The sequence below is a fragment of the Channa argus genome, chromosome 2 (assembly GCF_033026475.1).
Source record: "Channa argus isolate prfri chromosome 2, Channa argus male v1.0, whole genome shotgun sequence".
In the NCBI taxonomy this organism is placed as follows: domain Eukaryota; kingdom Metazoa; phylum Chordata; class Actinopteri; order Anabantiformes; family Channidae; genus Channa; species Channa argus.
This window is the reverse complement of record NC_090198.1, coordinates 18,752-33,669: the sequence shown is the minus strand read 5'-3', so window position 1 is coordinate 33,669 and position 14,918 is coordinate 18,752. Positions and strand designations below refer to the sequence as shown.

At 45.1% G+C, this 14,918-nt stretch overlaps 7 non-coding genes across 7 annotated transcripts; all 7 read right to left on the bottom strand.

The window, feature by feature from the left end:
• Positions 1-3,254: 3,254 nt before the first annotated feature.
• Positions 3,255-3,327, bottom strand: trnaf-gaa (transfer RNA phenylalanine (anticodon GAA)). Its single transcript has one exon. It is a non-coding gene; the product is annotated as a tRNA-Phe (tRNA).
• A 111-nt stretch (positions 3,328-3,438) lies between these two features.
• On the bottom strand, positions 3,439-3,510 carry trnad-guc (transfer RNA aspartic acid (anticodon GUC)). Its single transcript has one exon. It is a non-coding gene; the product is annotated as a tRNA-Asp (tRNA).
• A 1,712-nt stretch (positions 3,511-5,222) lies between these two features.
• Positions 5,223-5,295, bottom strand: trnaf-gaa (transfer RNA phenylalanine (anticodon GAA)). The gene has a single exon. It is a non-coding gene; the product is annotated as a tRNA-Phe (tRNA).
• A 4,029-nt stretch (positions 5,296-9,324) lies between these two features.
• trnaf-gaa (transfer RNA phenylalanine (anticodon GAA)) lies at positions 9,325-9,397 on the bottom strand. Its single transcript has one exon. It is a non-coding gene; the product is annotated as a tRNA-Phe (tRNA).
• A 111-nt stretch (positions 9,398-9,508) lies between these two features.
• trnad-guc (transfer RNA aspartic acid (anticodon GUC)) lies at positions 9,509-9,580 on the bottom strand. The gene has a single exon. It is a non-coding gene; the product is annotated as a tRNA-Asp (tRNA).
• Positions 9,581-11,291: 1,711 nt separating this feature from the next.
• On the bottom strand, positions 11,292-11,364 carry trnaf-gaa (transfer RNA phenylalanine (anticodon GAA)). The gene has a single exon. It is a non-coding gene; the product is annotated as a tRNA-Phe (tRNA).
• Positions 11,365-11,475: 111 nt separating this feature from the next.
• trnad-guc (transfer RNA aspartic acid (anticodon GUC)) lies at positions 11,476-11,547 on the bottom strand. The gene has a single exon. It is a non-coding gene; the product is annotated as a tRNA-Asp (tRNA).
• Positions 11,548-14,918: the final 3,371 nt, after the last annotated feature.

The window sequence follows — 14,918 nt, the reverse complement described above, 5'->3', positions numbered from 1 at the left end:
CTAAGCGGACCATTACTGGCTAAAGTTGCAATGGTCGTCGTTCAATTTCAGTTTTGAGTACCTGTTGAGGAGTCCCTTTCCTGCAATTGCATGCCCTCTTCTTGGTGCACGCGATATGGCAAACAGCAAGTGCAAATTGGTCAAAGAAATCGAAAAGGGTTATGCGAGACTACAGAAGAAAGTTAAGAACCAATTTCTAAACAGCCTCAGTTTGGACAAAGCCACCACATACTATTAATCGAAATAGAGACTTTCTCCCATGAAAAATAGCTGCACTTGCAGTAGCAGCCCTAGGATGTCAATTACAACAGGCGGAGATACTGTCCACTATACTAACGAGGACTGGAACAGCACTGCCCCCGGCCATGCCCCTGGTGTAGTTACGCCGTTCTGATGCCATTACTGTTACTCGCTCAAGGTTGGACAAAAATGAATCAATTGTCAAATTACGCTCCTACGTTCTCCTTCAATCTGCATTTGAAAAGGAACGTTACCTACGGGCCTGTATGTGAAAACCTGCTTTTGCCTGTTAGATCTTTTGCAGTCACTCCAGAGTAGTCGCCGAAAAAAGGCTGTGTCTTTGACAGAGCGGACGATTACTGGTTAAAGTTGCAATGGTCGTTATTCAATTTCAGTTTTGAGTATCTGTTGACTACAATTGCGCGCCCTCTTCTTGTTGGACGCGAGATGGCAAACAGCATGTGCAAATTGGTCAAAGAAATCAAAAAGGGTTTTGCGAGACTACAGAAGATTGTTAAGAACCAATTTCTAAACAGCCTTTGTTTCTCCCATGAAAAACAGCTGCACTGAAGCAGCACCCCTATGATGTCAATTACCACAGCTTCAATCCCCTCTCCACGCTACACTGGCTTAGCATTGGACCGATCAGCCTCCACATATGAGCATGGTCCCGATTAAGCTGAGAAAGTACCATTAGGACCATTACTGGCTAAAGTTGCAATGGTCGTCGTTCAATTTCAGTTGTGAGTACCTGTTGAGGAGTTCCTTTCCTGCAATTGCATGCCCTCTTCTTGGTGCACGCGATATGGCAAACAGGATGTGCAAATTGGTCAAAGAAATCGAAAAGGGCAAGCAGCAAGTGCAAATTGGTCAAAGAAATCGAAAAGGATTATGCGAGACTACAGAAGAAAGTTAAGAACCAATTTCTAAACAGCCTCAGTTTGGACAAAGCCACCACATACTATTAATCGAAATAGAGACTTTCTCCCATGAAAAATAGCTGCACTTGCAGTAGCAGCCCTAGGATGTCAATTACAACAGGTGGAGATACTGTCCACTATACTAACGAGGACTGGAACAGCACTGCCCCCGGCCATGCCCCTGGTGTAGTTACGCCGTTCTGATGCCATTACTGTTACTCGCTCAAGGTTGGACAAAAATGAATCAATTGTCAAATTACGCTCCTACGTTCTCCGTCAATCTGCATTTGAAAAGGAACGTTACCTACAGGCCTGAATGTGAAAACCTGCTTTTGCCTGTTAGATCTTTTGCAGTCACTCCAGAGTAGTCGCCGAAAAAAGGCTGTGTCTTTGACAGAGCGGACGATTACTGGCTAAAGTTGCAATGGTCGTTATTCAATTTCAGTTTTGAGTATCTGTTGACTACAATTGCGCGCCCTCTTCTTGTTGGACGCGATATGGCAAACAGCATGTGCAAATTGGTCAAAGAAATCAAAAAGGGTTTTGCGAGACTACAGAAGATTGTTAAGAACCAATTTCTAAACAGCCTTTGTTTCTCCCATGAAAAACAGCTGCACTGAAGCAGCACCCCTAGGATGTCAATTACCACAGCTTCAATCCCCTCTCCACGCTACACTGGCTTAGCATTGGACCGATCAGCCTCCACATATGAGCATGGTCCCCATTAAGCTGAGAAAGTACCTATTGTGCACTAGGATTTTGGAAAGCCCCTTAGAGTCGACCTTGCACATTAATGTGTCGCTTTGTGGTTAGATGCTACCCTCTGAAAGTAATACCCTACGTGGCTAAATTCTGTAGTGTAGTGGATATCACCTTGGCCTAACATGCATAAAGGTCCCTCGTTCGAAATCAGGCAGAAACCCTTTTGCTATCCATTATCATGTGCACAGTCAGTCTGGGTGGATTGCCTTGTAAAAGGGGTTATCTCAGCTCTAACAATTAGAAAGGCAACACTTTTGGTTTTAGTACTACAAAGTTCGATAAAGATCCTTTCATCCCAAAACCCCTGAGGAGTAAACTTCCACGACCGTGGTATTCTTCTTGCTGGGAAGCTACGCTCTGAAGTAGCTCGTCAAAGTCGCCGATTTCTGTGGTGTAGCGGTTATCAAGTTCGCCTCACACGTGAAAGGTCCCTGACCTGAAACCAGGCAGAAACACAATTGTTGTTATTTTAAGATGACATTCACACTCAAGCTGTGTCAGTGGGTTGACTAAGTTCTTACACATGCTTGCAATGGTCGTCGTTCAATTTCAGTTTTGAGTTACCTGTTGAGGAGTTCCTTTCCTGCAATTGCATGCCCTCTTCTTGGTGCACGCGATATGGCAAACAGCATGTGCAAATTGGTCAAAGAAATCGAAAAGGGTTATGCGAGACTACAGAAGAAAGTTAAGAACCAATTTCTAAACAGCCTCAGTTTGGACAAAGCCACCACATACTATTAATCGAAATAGAGACTTTCTCCAATGAAAAATAGCTGCACTTGCAGCAGCAGCCCTAGGATGTCAATTACAACAGGCGGAGATCCTGTCCACTATACTAACGAGGACTGGAACAGCACTGGCCCCGGCCATGCCCCTGGTGTACTTACGCTGTTCTGATGCCATTACTTTTAATCGCTCAAGGTTGGACACAAATGCATCACTTGTCAAATTACGCCCCTACGTTCTCCGGCAATCTGCATTTGAAAAGGAACGTTACCTACGGGCCTGAATGTGAAAGCCTGCTTTTGCCTACGCTCTGAAGTAGCTCGTCAAAGTCGCCGGTATCTGTGGTGTAGCGGTTATCAAGTTTGCCTCACACGTGAAAGGTCCCTGGCCTGAAATCAGGCAGAAACACAATTGTTGTTATTTTAAGATGACATTTACACTCAAGCTGTGTCAGTGGGTTGACTAAGTTCTTACACATGCTTGCTCCGTAAAACAACCTGAAATCACAGAATGGCACACATAGAGACTACCTTCCAAACCGTCTTAAGTACAAAAACAAAAGGTTACGGGACTCTTGGCATCGTACGCAAGACAGAGGTGGTGTAATGCCGAAACCCAGGATCGAACCAGGGACCTTTAGATCTTCAGTCTAACGCTCTCCCAACTGAGCTATTTCGGCACAACAACCGATGACTTCTTCTGGCCATCATTTGCAAATGCAAGCCTCCTCAACCTAGCCGAAGACGTATTGCGGGAAATTTCAACTGTCCGGGACAAAGGCAAAAAGACTCTCCCCGTCGGGGAATCGAACCCCGGTCTTCCGCGTGACAGGCGGAGATACTGTCCACTATACTAACGAGGACTGGAAAAGCACTGCTCGTTTGCAGTCACGCCAGAGTAGTCGCTGGACAAAGGCTGTGTGCCTTTGACTGAGCGGACCATTACTGGCTAAAGTTGCAATGGTCGTCGTTCAATTTCAGTTGTGAGTACCTGTTGAGGAGTTCCTTTCCTGCAATTGCATGCCCTCTTCTTGGTGCACGCGATATGGCAAACAGGATGTGCAAATTGGTCAAACAAATCGAAAAGGGCAAGCAGCAAGTGCAAATTGGTCAAAGAAATCGAAAAGGATTATGCGAGACTACAGAAGAAAGTTAAGAACCAATTTGTAAACAGCCTCAGTTTGGACAAAACCACCACATACTATTAATCGAAATAGAGACTTTCTCCCATGAAAAATAGCTGCACTTGCAGCAGCAGCCCTAGGATGTCAATTACAACAGGTGGAGATACTGTCCACTATACTAACGAGGACTGGAACAGCACTGCCCCCGGCCATGCCCCTGGTGTAGTTACGCCGTTCTGATGCCATTACTTTTACTCGCTCAAGGTTGGACAAAAATGAATCAATTGTCAAATTACGCTCCTACGTTCTCCGTCAATCTGCATTTGAAAAGGAACGTTACCTACGGGCCTGAATGTGAAAACCTGCTTTTGCCTGTTAGATCTTTTGCAGTCACTCCAGAGTAGTCGCCGAAAAAAGGCTGTGTCTTTGACAGAGCGGACGATTACTGGCTAAAGTTGCAATGGTCGTTATTCAATTTCAGTTTTGAGTATCTGTTGACTACAATTGCGCGCCCTCTTCTTGTTGGACGCGATATGGCAAACAGCATGTGCAAATTGGTCAAAGAAATCAAAAAGGGTTTTGCGAGACTACATAAGATTGTTAAGAACCAATTTCTAAACAGCCTTTGTTTCTCCCATGAAAAACAGTTGCACTGAAGAAGCAGCCCTAGGATGTCAATTACCACAGCTTCAATCCCCTCTCCACGCTACACTGGCTTAGCATTGGACCGATCAGCCTCCACATATGAGCATGGTCCCCATTAAGCTGAGAAAGTACCTATTGTGCACTAGGATTTTGGAAAGCCCCTTAGAGTCGACCTTGCACGATAATGTGTCGCTTTGTGCTTAGATGCTACCCTCTGAAAGTAATACCCTACGTGGCTAAATTCTGTAGTGTAGTGGATATCACCTTGGCCTAACATGCATAAAGGTCACTCGTTCGAAATCAGGCAGAAACCCTTTTGCTATCCTTTCTCATGTGCACAGTCAGTCTGGGTGGATTGCCTTGTAAAAGGGGTTGTCTCAGCTCTAACAATTAGAAAGGCAACACTTTTGGTTTTAGTACTACAAAGTTCAATAAAGATCCTTTCATCCCAAAACCCCTGAGGAGTAAACTTCCACGACCGTGGTATTCTTCTTGCTGGGAAGCTACGCTCTGAAGTAGCTCGTCAAAGTCGCCGGTATCTGTGGTGTAGCGGTTATCAAGTTTGCCTCACACGTGAAAGGTCCCTGGCCTGAAATCAGGCAGAAACACAATTGTTGTTATTTTAAGATGACATTTACACTCAAGCTGTGTCAGTGGGTTGACTAAGTTCTTACACATGCTTGCTCCATAAAACAACCTGAAATCACAGAATGGCACACATAGAGACTACCTTCCAAACCGTCTTAAGTACAAAAACAAAAGGTTAGGGGACTCTTGGCATCGTACGCAAGACAGAGGTGGTGTAATGCCGAAGCCCGGGATCGAACCAGGGACCTTTAGATCTTCAGTCTAACGCTCTCCCAACTGAGCTATTTTGGCACAACAACCGATGACTTTTTCTGGCCATCATTTGGAAATGCAAGCCTCCTCAACCAAGCCGAACACGTATTGCGGGAAATTTCAACTGTCCGGGACAAAGGCAAAAAGACTCTCCCCGTCGGGGAATCCAACCCCGGTCTTCCGCGTGACAGGCGGAGATACTGTCCACTATACTAACGAGGACTGGAAAAGCACTGTTCGTTTGCAGTCACGCCAGAGTAGTCGCTGGACAAAGGCTGTGTGCCTTTGACTGAGCGGACCATTACTGGCTAAAGTTGCAATGGTCGTCGTTCAATTTCAGTTTTGAGTACCTGTTGAGGAGTTCCTTTCCTGCAATTGCATGCCCTCTTCTTGGTGCACGCGATATGGCAAACAGCATGTGCAAATTGGTCAAAGAAATCGAAAAGGGCAAGCAGCAAGTGCAAATTGGTCAAAGAAATCGAAAAGGGTTATGCGAGACTACAGAAGAAAGTTAAGAACCAATTTCTAAACAGCCTCAGTTTGGACAAAGCCACCACATACTATTAATTGAAATAGAGACTTTCTCCCATGAAAAATAGCTGCATTTGCAGCAGCAGCCCTAGGATGTCAATTACAAAAGGCGGAGATACTGTCCACTATACTAACGAGGACTGGAACAGCACTGCCCCCGGCCATGCCCCTGGTGTAGTTACGCCGTTCTGATGCCATTACTTTTACTCGCTCAAGGTTGGACAAAAATGAATCAATTGTCAAATTACGCTCCTACGTTCTCCGTCAATCTGCATTTGAAAAGGAACGTTACCTACGGGCCTGAATGTGAAAACCTGCTTTTGCCTGTTAGATCTTTTGCAGTCACTCCAGAGTAGTCGCCGAAAAAAGGCTGTGTCTTTGACAGAGCGGACGATTACTGGCTAAAGTTGCAATGGTCGTTATTCAATTTCAGTTTTGAGTATCTGTTGACTACAATTGCGCGCCCTCTTCTTGTTGGACGCGATATGGCAAACAGCATGTGCAAATTGGTCAAAGAAATCAAAAAGGGTTTTGCGAGACTACAGAAGATTGTTAAGAACCAATTTCTAAACAGCCTTTGTTTCTCCCATGAAAAACAGCTGCACTGAAGCAGCAGCCCTAGGATGTCAATTTCCACAGCTTCAATCCCCTCTCCACGCTACACTGGCTTAGCATGGGACCGATCAGCCTCCACATATGAGCATGGTCCCCATTAAGCTGAGAAAGTACCTATTGTGCACTAGGATTTTGGAAAGCCCCTTAGAGTCGACCTTGCACGATAATGTGTCGCTTTGTGGTTAGATGCTACCCTCTGAAAGTAATACCCTACGTGGCTAAATTCTGTAGTGTAGTGGATATCACCTTGGCCTAACATGCATAAAGGTCCCTCGTTCGAAATCAGGCAGAAACCCTTTTGCTATCCATTATCATGTGCACAGTCAGTCTGGGTGGATTGCCTTGTAAAAGGGGTTGTCTCAGCTCTAACAATTAGAAAGGCAACACTTTTGGTTTTAGTACTACAAAGTTCGATAAAGATCCTTTCATCCCAAAACCCCTGAGGAGTAAACTTCCACGACCGTGGTATTCTTCTTGCTGGGAAGCTACGCTCTGAAGTAGCTCGTCAAAGTCGCCGATTTCTGTGGTGTAGCGGTTATCAAGTTCGCCTCACACGTGAAAGGTCCCTGGCCTGAAACCAGGCAGAAACACAATTGTTGTTATTTTAAGATGACATTCACACTCAAGCTGTGTCAGTGGGTTGACTAAGTTCTTACACATGCTTGCAATGGTCGTCGTTCAATTTCAGTTTTGAGTTACCTGTTGAGGAGTTCCTTTCCTGCAATTGCATGCCCTCTTCTTGGTGCACACGATATGGCAAACAGCATGTGCAAATTGGTCAAAGAAATCGAAAAGGGTTATGCGAGACTACAGAAGAAAGTTAAGAACCAATTTCTAAACAGCCTCAGTTTGGACAAAGCCACCACATACTATTAATCGAAATAGAGACTTTCTCCCATGAAAAATAGCTGCACTTGCAGCAGCAGCCCTAGGATGTCAATTACAAAAGGCGGAGATACTGTCCACTATACTAACGAGGACTGGAACAGCACTGCCCCCGGCCATGCCCCTGGTGTAGTTACGCCGTTCTGATGCCATTACTTTTACTCGCTCAAGGTTGGACAAAAATGAATCAATTGTCCAATTACGCTCCTACGTTCTCCGTCAATCTGCATTTGAAAAGGAACGTTACCTACGGGCCTGAATGTGAAAACCTGCTTTTGCCTGTTAGATCTTTTGCAGTCACTCCAGAGTAGTCGCCGAAAAAAGGCTGTGTCTTTGACAGAGCGGACGATTACTGGCTAAAGTTGCAATGGTCGTTATTCAATTTCAGTTTTGAGTATCTGTTGACTACAATTGCGCGCCCTCTTCTTGTTGGACGCGATATGGCAAACAGCATGTGCAAATTGGTCAAAGAAATCAAAAAGGGTTTTGCGAGACTACAGAAGATTGTTAAGAACCAATTTCTAAACAGCCTTTGTTTCTCCCATGAAAAACAGCTGCACTGAAGCAGCACCCCTAGGATGTCAATTACCACAGCTTCAATCCCCTCTCCACGCTACACTGGCTTAGCATTGGACCGATCAGCCTCCACATATGAGCATGGTCCCCATTAAGCTGAGAAAGTACCTATTGTGCACTAGGATTTTGGAAAGCCCCTTAGAGTCGACCTTGCACGATAATGTGTCGCTTTGTGGTTAGATGCTACCCTCTGAAAGTAATACCCTACGTGGCTAAATTCTGTAGTGTAGTGGATATCACCTTGGCCTAACATGCATAAAGGTCCCTCGTTAGAAATCAGGGAGAAACCCTTTTGCTATCCATTATCATGTGCACAGTCAGTCTGGGTGGATTGCCTTGTAAAAGGGGTTGTCTCAGCTCTAACAATTAGAAAGGCAACACTTTTGGTTTTAGTACTACAAAGTTCGATAAAGATCCTTTCATCCCAAAACCCCTGAGGAGTAAACTTCCACGACCGTGGTATTCTTCTTGCTGGGAAGCTACGCTCTGAAGTAGCTCGTCAAAGTCGCCGATTTCTGTGGTGTAGCGGTTATCAAGTTCGCCTCACACGTGAAAGGTCCCTGGCCTGAAACAAGGCAGAAACACAATTGTTGTTATTTTAAGATGACATTCACACTCAAGCTGTGTCAGTGGGTTGACTAAGTTCTTACACATGCTTGCAATGGTCGTCGTTCAATTTCAGTTTTGAGTTACCTGTTGAGGAGTTCCTTTCCTGCAATTGCATGCCCTCTTCTTGGTGCACGCGATATGGCAAACAGCATGTGCAAATTGGTCAAAGAAATCGAAAAGGGTTATGCGAGACTACAGAAGAAAGTTAAGAACCAATTTCTAAACAGCCTCAGTTTGGACAAAGCCACCACATACTATTAATCGAAATAGAGACTTTCTCCAATGAAAAATAGCTGCACTTGCAGCAGCAGCCCTAGGATGTCAATTACAACAGGCGGAGATCCTGTCCACTATACTAACGAGGACTGGAACAGCACTGGCCCCGGCCATGCCCCTGGTGTACTTACGCTGTTCTGATGCCATTACTTTTAATCGCTCAAGGTTGGACACAAATGCATCACTTGTCAAATTACGCCCCTACGTTCTCCGGCAATCTGCATTTGAAAAGGAACGTTACCTACGGGCCTGAATGTGAAAGCCTGCTTTTGCCTACGCTCTGAAGTAGCTCGTCAAAGTCGCCGGTATCTGTGGTGTAGCGGTTATCAAGTTTGCCTCACACGTGAAAGGTCCCTGGCCTGAAATCAGGCAGAAACACAATTGTTGTTATTTTAAGATGACATTTACACTCAAGCTGTGTCAGTGGGTTGACTAAGTTCTTACACATGCTTGCTCCGTAAAACAACCTGAAATCACAGAATGGCACACATAGAGACTACCTTCCAAACCGTCTTAAGTACAAAAACAAAAGGTTACGGGACTCTTGGCATCGTACGCAAGACAGAGGTGGTGTAATGCCGAAACCCAGGATCGAACCAGGGACCTTTAGATCTTCAGTCTAACGCTCTCCCAACTGAGCTATTTCGGCACAACAACCGATGACTTCTTCTGGCCATCATTTGCAAATGCAAGCCTCCTCAACCTAGCCGAAGACGTATTGCGGGAAATTTCAACTGTCCGGGACAAAGGCAAAAAGACTCTCCCCGTCGGGGAATCGAACCCCGGTCTTCCGCGTGACAGGCGGAGATACTGTCCACTATACTAACGAGGACTGGAAAAGCACTGTTCGTTTGCAGTCACGCCAGAGTAGTCGCTGGACAAAGGCTGTGTGCCTTTGACTGAGCGGACCATTACTGGCTAAAGTTGCAATGGTCGTCGTTCAATTTCAGTTTTGAGTACCTGTTGAGGAGTTCCTTTCCTGCAATTGCATGCCCTCTTCTTGGTGCACGCGATATGGCAAACAGCATGTGCAAATTGGTCAAAGAAATCGAAAAGGGCAAGCAGCAAGTGCAAATTGGTCAAAGAAATCGAAAAGGGTTTTGCGAGACTACAGAAGAAAGTTAAGAACCAATTTCTAAACAGCCTCAGTTTGGACAAAGCCACCACATACTATTAATTGAAATAGAGACTTTCTCCCATGAAAAATAGCTGCATTTGCAGCAGCAGCCCTAGGATGTAATTACAAAAGGCGGAGATACTGTCCACTATACTAACGAGGACTGGAACAGCACTGCCCCCGGCCATGCCCCTGGTGTAGTTACGCCGTTCTGATGCCATTACTTTTACTCGCTCAAGGTTGGACAAAAATGAATCAATTGTCAAATTACGCTCCTACGTTCTCCGTCAATCTGCATTTGAAAAGGAACGTTACCTACGGGCCTGAATGTGAAAACCTGCTTTTGCCTGTTAGATCTTTTGCAGTCACTCCAGAGTAGTCGCCGAAAAAAGGCTGTGTCTTTGACAGAGCGGACGATTACTGGCTAAAGTTGCAATGGTCGTTATTCAATTTCAGTTTTGAGTATCTGTTGACTACAATTGCGCGCCCTCTTCTTGTTGGACGCGATATGGCAAACAGCATGTGCAAATTGGTCAAAGAAATCAAAAAGGGTTTTGCGAGACTACAGAAGATTGTTAAGAACCAATTTCTAAACAGCCTTTGTTTCTCCCATGAAAAACAGTTGCACTGAAGAAGCAGCCCAAGGATGTCAATTACCACAGCTTCAATCCCCTCTCCACGCTACACTGGCTTAGCATTGGACCGATCAGCCTCCACATATGAGCATGGTCCCCATTAAGCTGAGAAAGTACCTATTGTGCACTAGGATTTTGGAAAACCCCTTAGAGTCGACCTTGCACGATAATGTGTCGCTTTGTGCTTAGATGCTACCCTCTGAAAGTAATACCCTACGTGGCTAAATTCTGTAGTGTAGTGGATATCACCTTGGCCTAACATGCATAAAGGTCACTCGTTCGAAATCAGGCAGAAACCCTTTTGCTATCCTTTCTCATGTGCACAGTCAGTCTGGGTGGATTGCCTTGTAAAAGGGGTTGTCTCAGCTCTAACAATTAGAAAGGCAACACTTTTGGTTTTAGTACTACAAAGTTCGATAAAGATCCTTTCATCCCAAAACCCCTGAGGAGTAAACTTCCACGACCGTGGTATTCTTCTTGCTGGGAAGCTACGCTCTGAAGTAGCTCGTCAAAGTCGCCGGTATCTGTGGTGTAGCGGTTATCAAGTTTGCCTCACACGTGAAAGGTCCCTGGCCTGAAATCAGGCAGAAACACAATTGTTGTTATTTTAAGATGACATTTACACTCAAGCTGTGTCAGTGGGTTGACTAAGTTCTTACACATGCTTGCTCCGTAAAACAACCTGAAATCACAGAATGGCACACATAGAGACTACCTTCCAAACCGTCTTAAGTACAAAAACAAAAGGTTAGGGGACTCTTGGCATCGTTCGCTAGACGGAGGTGGTGTAATGCCGAAGCCCGGGATCGAACCAGGGACCTTTAGATCTTCAGTCTAACGCTCTCCCAACTGAGCTATTTTGGCACAACACCCGATGACTTCTTCTGGCCATCATTTGCAAATGCAAGCCTCCTCAACCTAGCCGAAGACGTATTGCGGGAAATTTCAACTGTCCGGGACAAAGGCAATAAGACTCTCCCCGTCGGGGAATCGAACCCCGGTCTTCCGCGTGACAGGCGGAGATACTGTCCACTATACTAACAAGGATTGGAAAAGCACTGCTCGTTTGCAGTGACGCCAGAGTAGTCGCTGGACAAAGGCTGTGTGCCTTTGACTGAGCGGACCATTACTGGCTAAAGTTGCAATGGTCGTCGTTCAATTTCAGTTGTGAGTACCTGTTGAGGAGTTCCTTTCCTGCAATTGCATGCCCTCTTCTTGGTGCACGCGATATGGCAAACAGGATGTGCAAATTGGTCAAAGAAATCGAAAAGGGCAAGCAGCAAGTGCAAATTGGTCAAAGAAATCGAAAAGGATTATGCGAGACTACAGAAGAAAGTTAAGAACCAATTTCTAAACAGCCTCAGTTTGGACAAAGCCACCACATACTATTAATCGAAATAGAGACTTTCTCCCATGAAAAATAGCTGCACTTGCAGTAGCAGCCCTAGGATGTCAATTACAAAAGGCGGAGATACTGTCCACTATACTAACGAGGACTGGAACAGCACTGCCCCCGGCCATGCCCCTGGTGTAGTTACGCCGTTCTGATGCCATTACTTTTACTCGCTCAAGGTTGGACAAAAATGAATCAATTGTCAAATTACGCTCCTACGTTCTCCGTCAATCTGCATTTGAAAAGGAACGTTACCTACGGGCCTGAATGTGAAAACCTGCTTTTGCCTGTTAGATCTTTTGCAGTCACTCCAGAGTAGTCGCCGAAAAAAGGCTGTGTCTTTGACAGAGCGGACGATTACTGGCTAAAGTTGCAATGGTCGTTATTCAATTTCAGTTTTGAGTATCTGTTGACTACAATTGCGCGCCCTCTTCTTGTTGGACGCGATATGGCAAACAGCATGTGCAAATTGGTCAAAGAAATCAAAAAGGGTTTTGCGAGACTACAGAAGATTGTTAAGAACCAATTTCTAAACAGCCTTTGTTTCTCCCATGAAAAACAGCTGCACTGAAGCAGCACCCCTAGGATGTCAATTACCACAGCTTCAATCCCCTCTCCACGCTACACTGGCTTAGCATTGGACCGATCAGCCTCCACATATGAGCATGGTCCCCATTAAGCTGAGAAAGTACCTATTGTGCACTAGGATTTTGGAAAGCCCCTTAGAGTCGACCTTGCACGATAATGTGTCGCTTTGTGGTTAGATGCTACCCTCTGAAAGTAATACCCTACGTGGCTAAATTCTGTAGTGTAGTGGATATCACCTTGGCCTAACATGCATAAAGGTCCCTCGTTCGAAATCAGGCAGAAACCCTTTTGCTATCCATTATCATGTGCACAGTCAGTCTGGGTGGATTGCCTTGTAAAAGGGGTTGTCTCAGCTCTAACAATTAGAAAGGCAACACTTTTGGTTTTAGTACTACAAAGTTCGATAAAGATCCTTTCATCCCAAAACCCCTGAGGAGTAAACTTCCACGACCGTGGTATTCTTCTTGCTGGGAAGCTACGCTCTGAAGTAGCTCGTCAAAGTCGCCGATTTCTGTGGTGTAGCGTTTATCAAGTTCGCCTCACACGTGAAAGGTCCCTGGCCTGAAACCAGGCAGAAACACAATTGTTGTTATTTTAAGATGACATTCACACTCAAGCTGTGTCAGTGGGTTGACTAAGTACTTACACATGCTTGCAATGGTCGTCGTTCAATTTCAGTTTTGAGTACCTGTTGAGGAGTTCCTTTCCTGCAATTGCATGCCCTCTTCTTGGTGCACGCGATATGGCAATCAGGATGTGCAAATTGGTCAAAGAAATCGAAAAGGGTTATGCGAGACTACAGAAGAAAGTTAAGAACCAATTTCTAAACAGCCTCAGTTTGGACAAAGCCACCACATACTATTAATCGAAATAGAGACTTTCTCCCATGAAAAATAGCTGCACTTGCAGTAGCAGCCCTAGGATGTCAATTACAAAAGGCGGAGATACTGTCCACTATACTAACGAGGACTGGAACAGCACTGACCCCGGCCATGCCCCTGGTGTAGTTACGCCGTTCTGATGCCATTACTTTTACTCGCTCAAGGTTGGACAAAAATGAATCAATTGTCAAATTACGCTCCTACGTTCTCCGTCAATCTGCATTTGAAAAGGAACGTTACCTACGGGCCTGAATGTGAAAACCTGCTTTTGCCTGTTAGATCTTTTGCAGTCACTCCAGAGTAGTCGCCGAAAAAAGGCTGTGTCTTTGACAGAGCGGACGATTACTGGCTAAAGTTGCAATGGTCGTTATTCAATTTCAGTTTTGAGTATCTGTTGACTACAATTGCGCGCCCTCTTCTTGTTGGACGCGATATGGCAAACAGCATGTGCAAATTGGTCAAAGAAATCAAAAAGGGTTTTGCGAGACTACAGAAGATTGTTAAGAACCAATTTCTAAACAGCCTTTGTTTCTCCCATGAAAAACAGCTGCACTGAAGCAGCACCCCTAGGATGTCAATTACCACAGCTTCAATCCCCTCTCCACGCTACACTGGCTTAGCATTGGACCGATCAGCCTCCACATATGAGCATGGTCCCCATTAAGCTGAGAAAGTACCTATTGTGCACTAGGATTTTGGAAAGCCCCTTAGAGTCGACCTTGCACGATAATGTGTCGCTTTGTGGTTAGATGCTACCCTCTGAAAGTAATACCCTACGTGGCTAAATTCTGTAGTGTAGTGGATATCACCTTGGCCTAACATGCATAAAGGTCCCTCGTTCGAAATCAGGCAGAAACCCTTTTGCTATCCATTATCATGTGCACAGTCAGTCTGGGTGGATTGCCTTGTAAAAGGGGTTGTCTCAGCTCTAACAATTAGAAAGGCAACACTTTTGGTTTTAGTACTACAAAGTTCGATAAAGATCCTTTCATCCCAAAACCCCTGAGGAGTAAACTTCCACGACCGTGGTATTCTTCTTGCTGGGAAGCTACGCTCTGAAGTAGCTCGTCAAAGTCGCCGATTTCTGTGGTGTAGCGGTTATCAAGTTCGCCTCACACGTGAAATGTCCCTGGCCTGAAACCAGGCAGAAACACAATTGTTGTTATTTAAAGATGACATTAACACTCAAGCTGTGTCAGTGGGTTGACTAAGTTCTTACACATGCTTGCAATGGTCGTCGTTCAATTTCAGTTTTGAGTTACCTGTTGAGGAGTTCCTTTCCTGCAATTGCATGCCCTCTTCTTGGTGCACGCGATATGGCTAACAGCATGTGCAAATTGGTCAAAGAAATCGAAAAGGGTTATGCGAGACTACAGAAGAAAGTTAAGAACCAATTTCTAAACAGCCTCAGTTTGGACAAAGCCACCACATACTATTAATCGAAATAGAGACTTTCTCCCATGAAAAATAGCTGCACTTGCAGTAGCAGCCCTAGGATGTCAATTACAAAAGGCGGAGATACTGTCCACTATACTAACGAGGACTGGAACAGCACT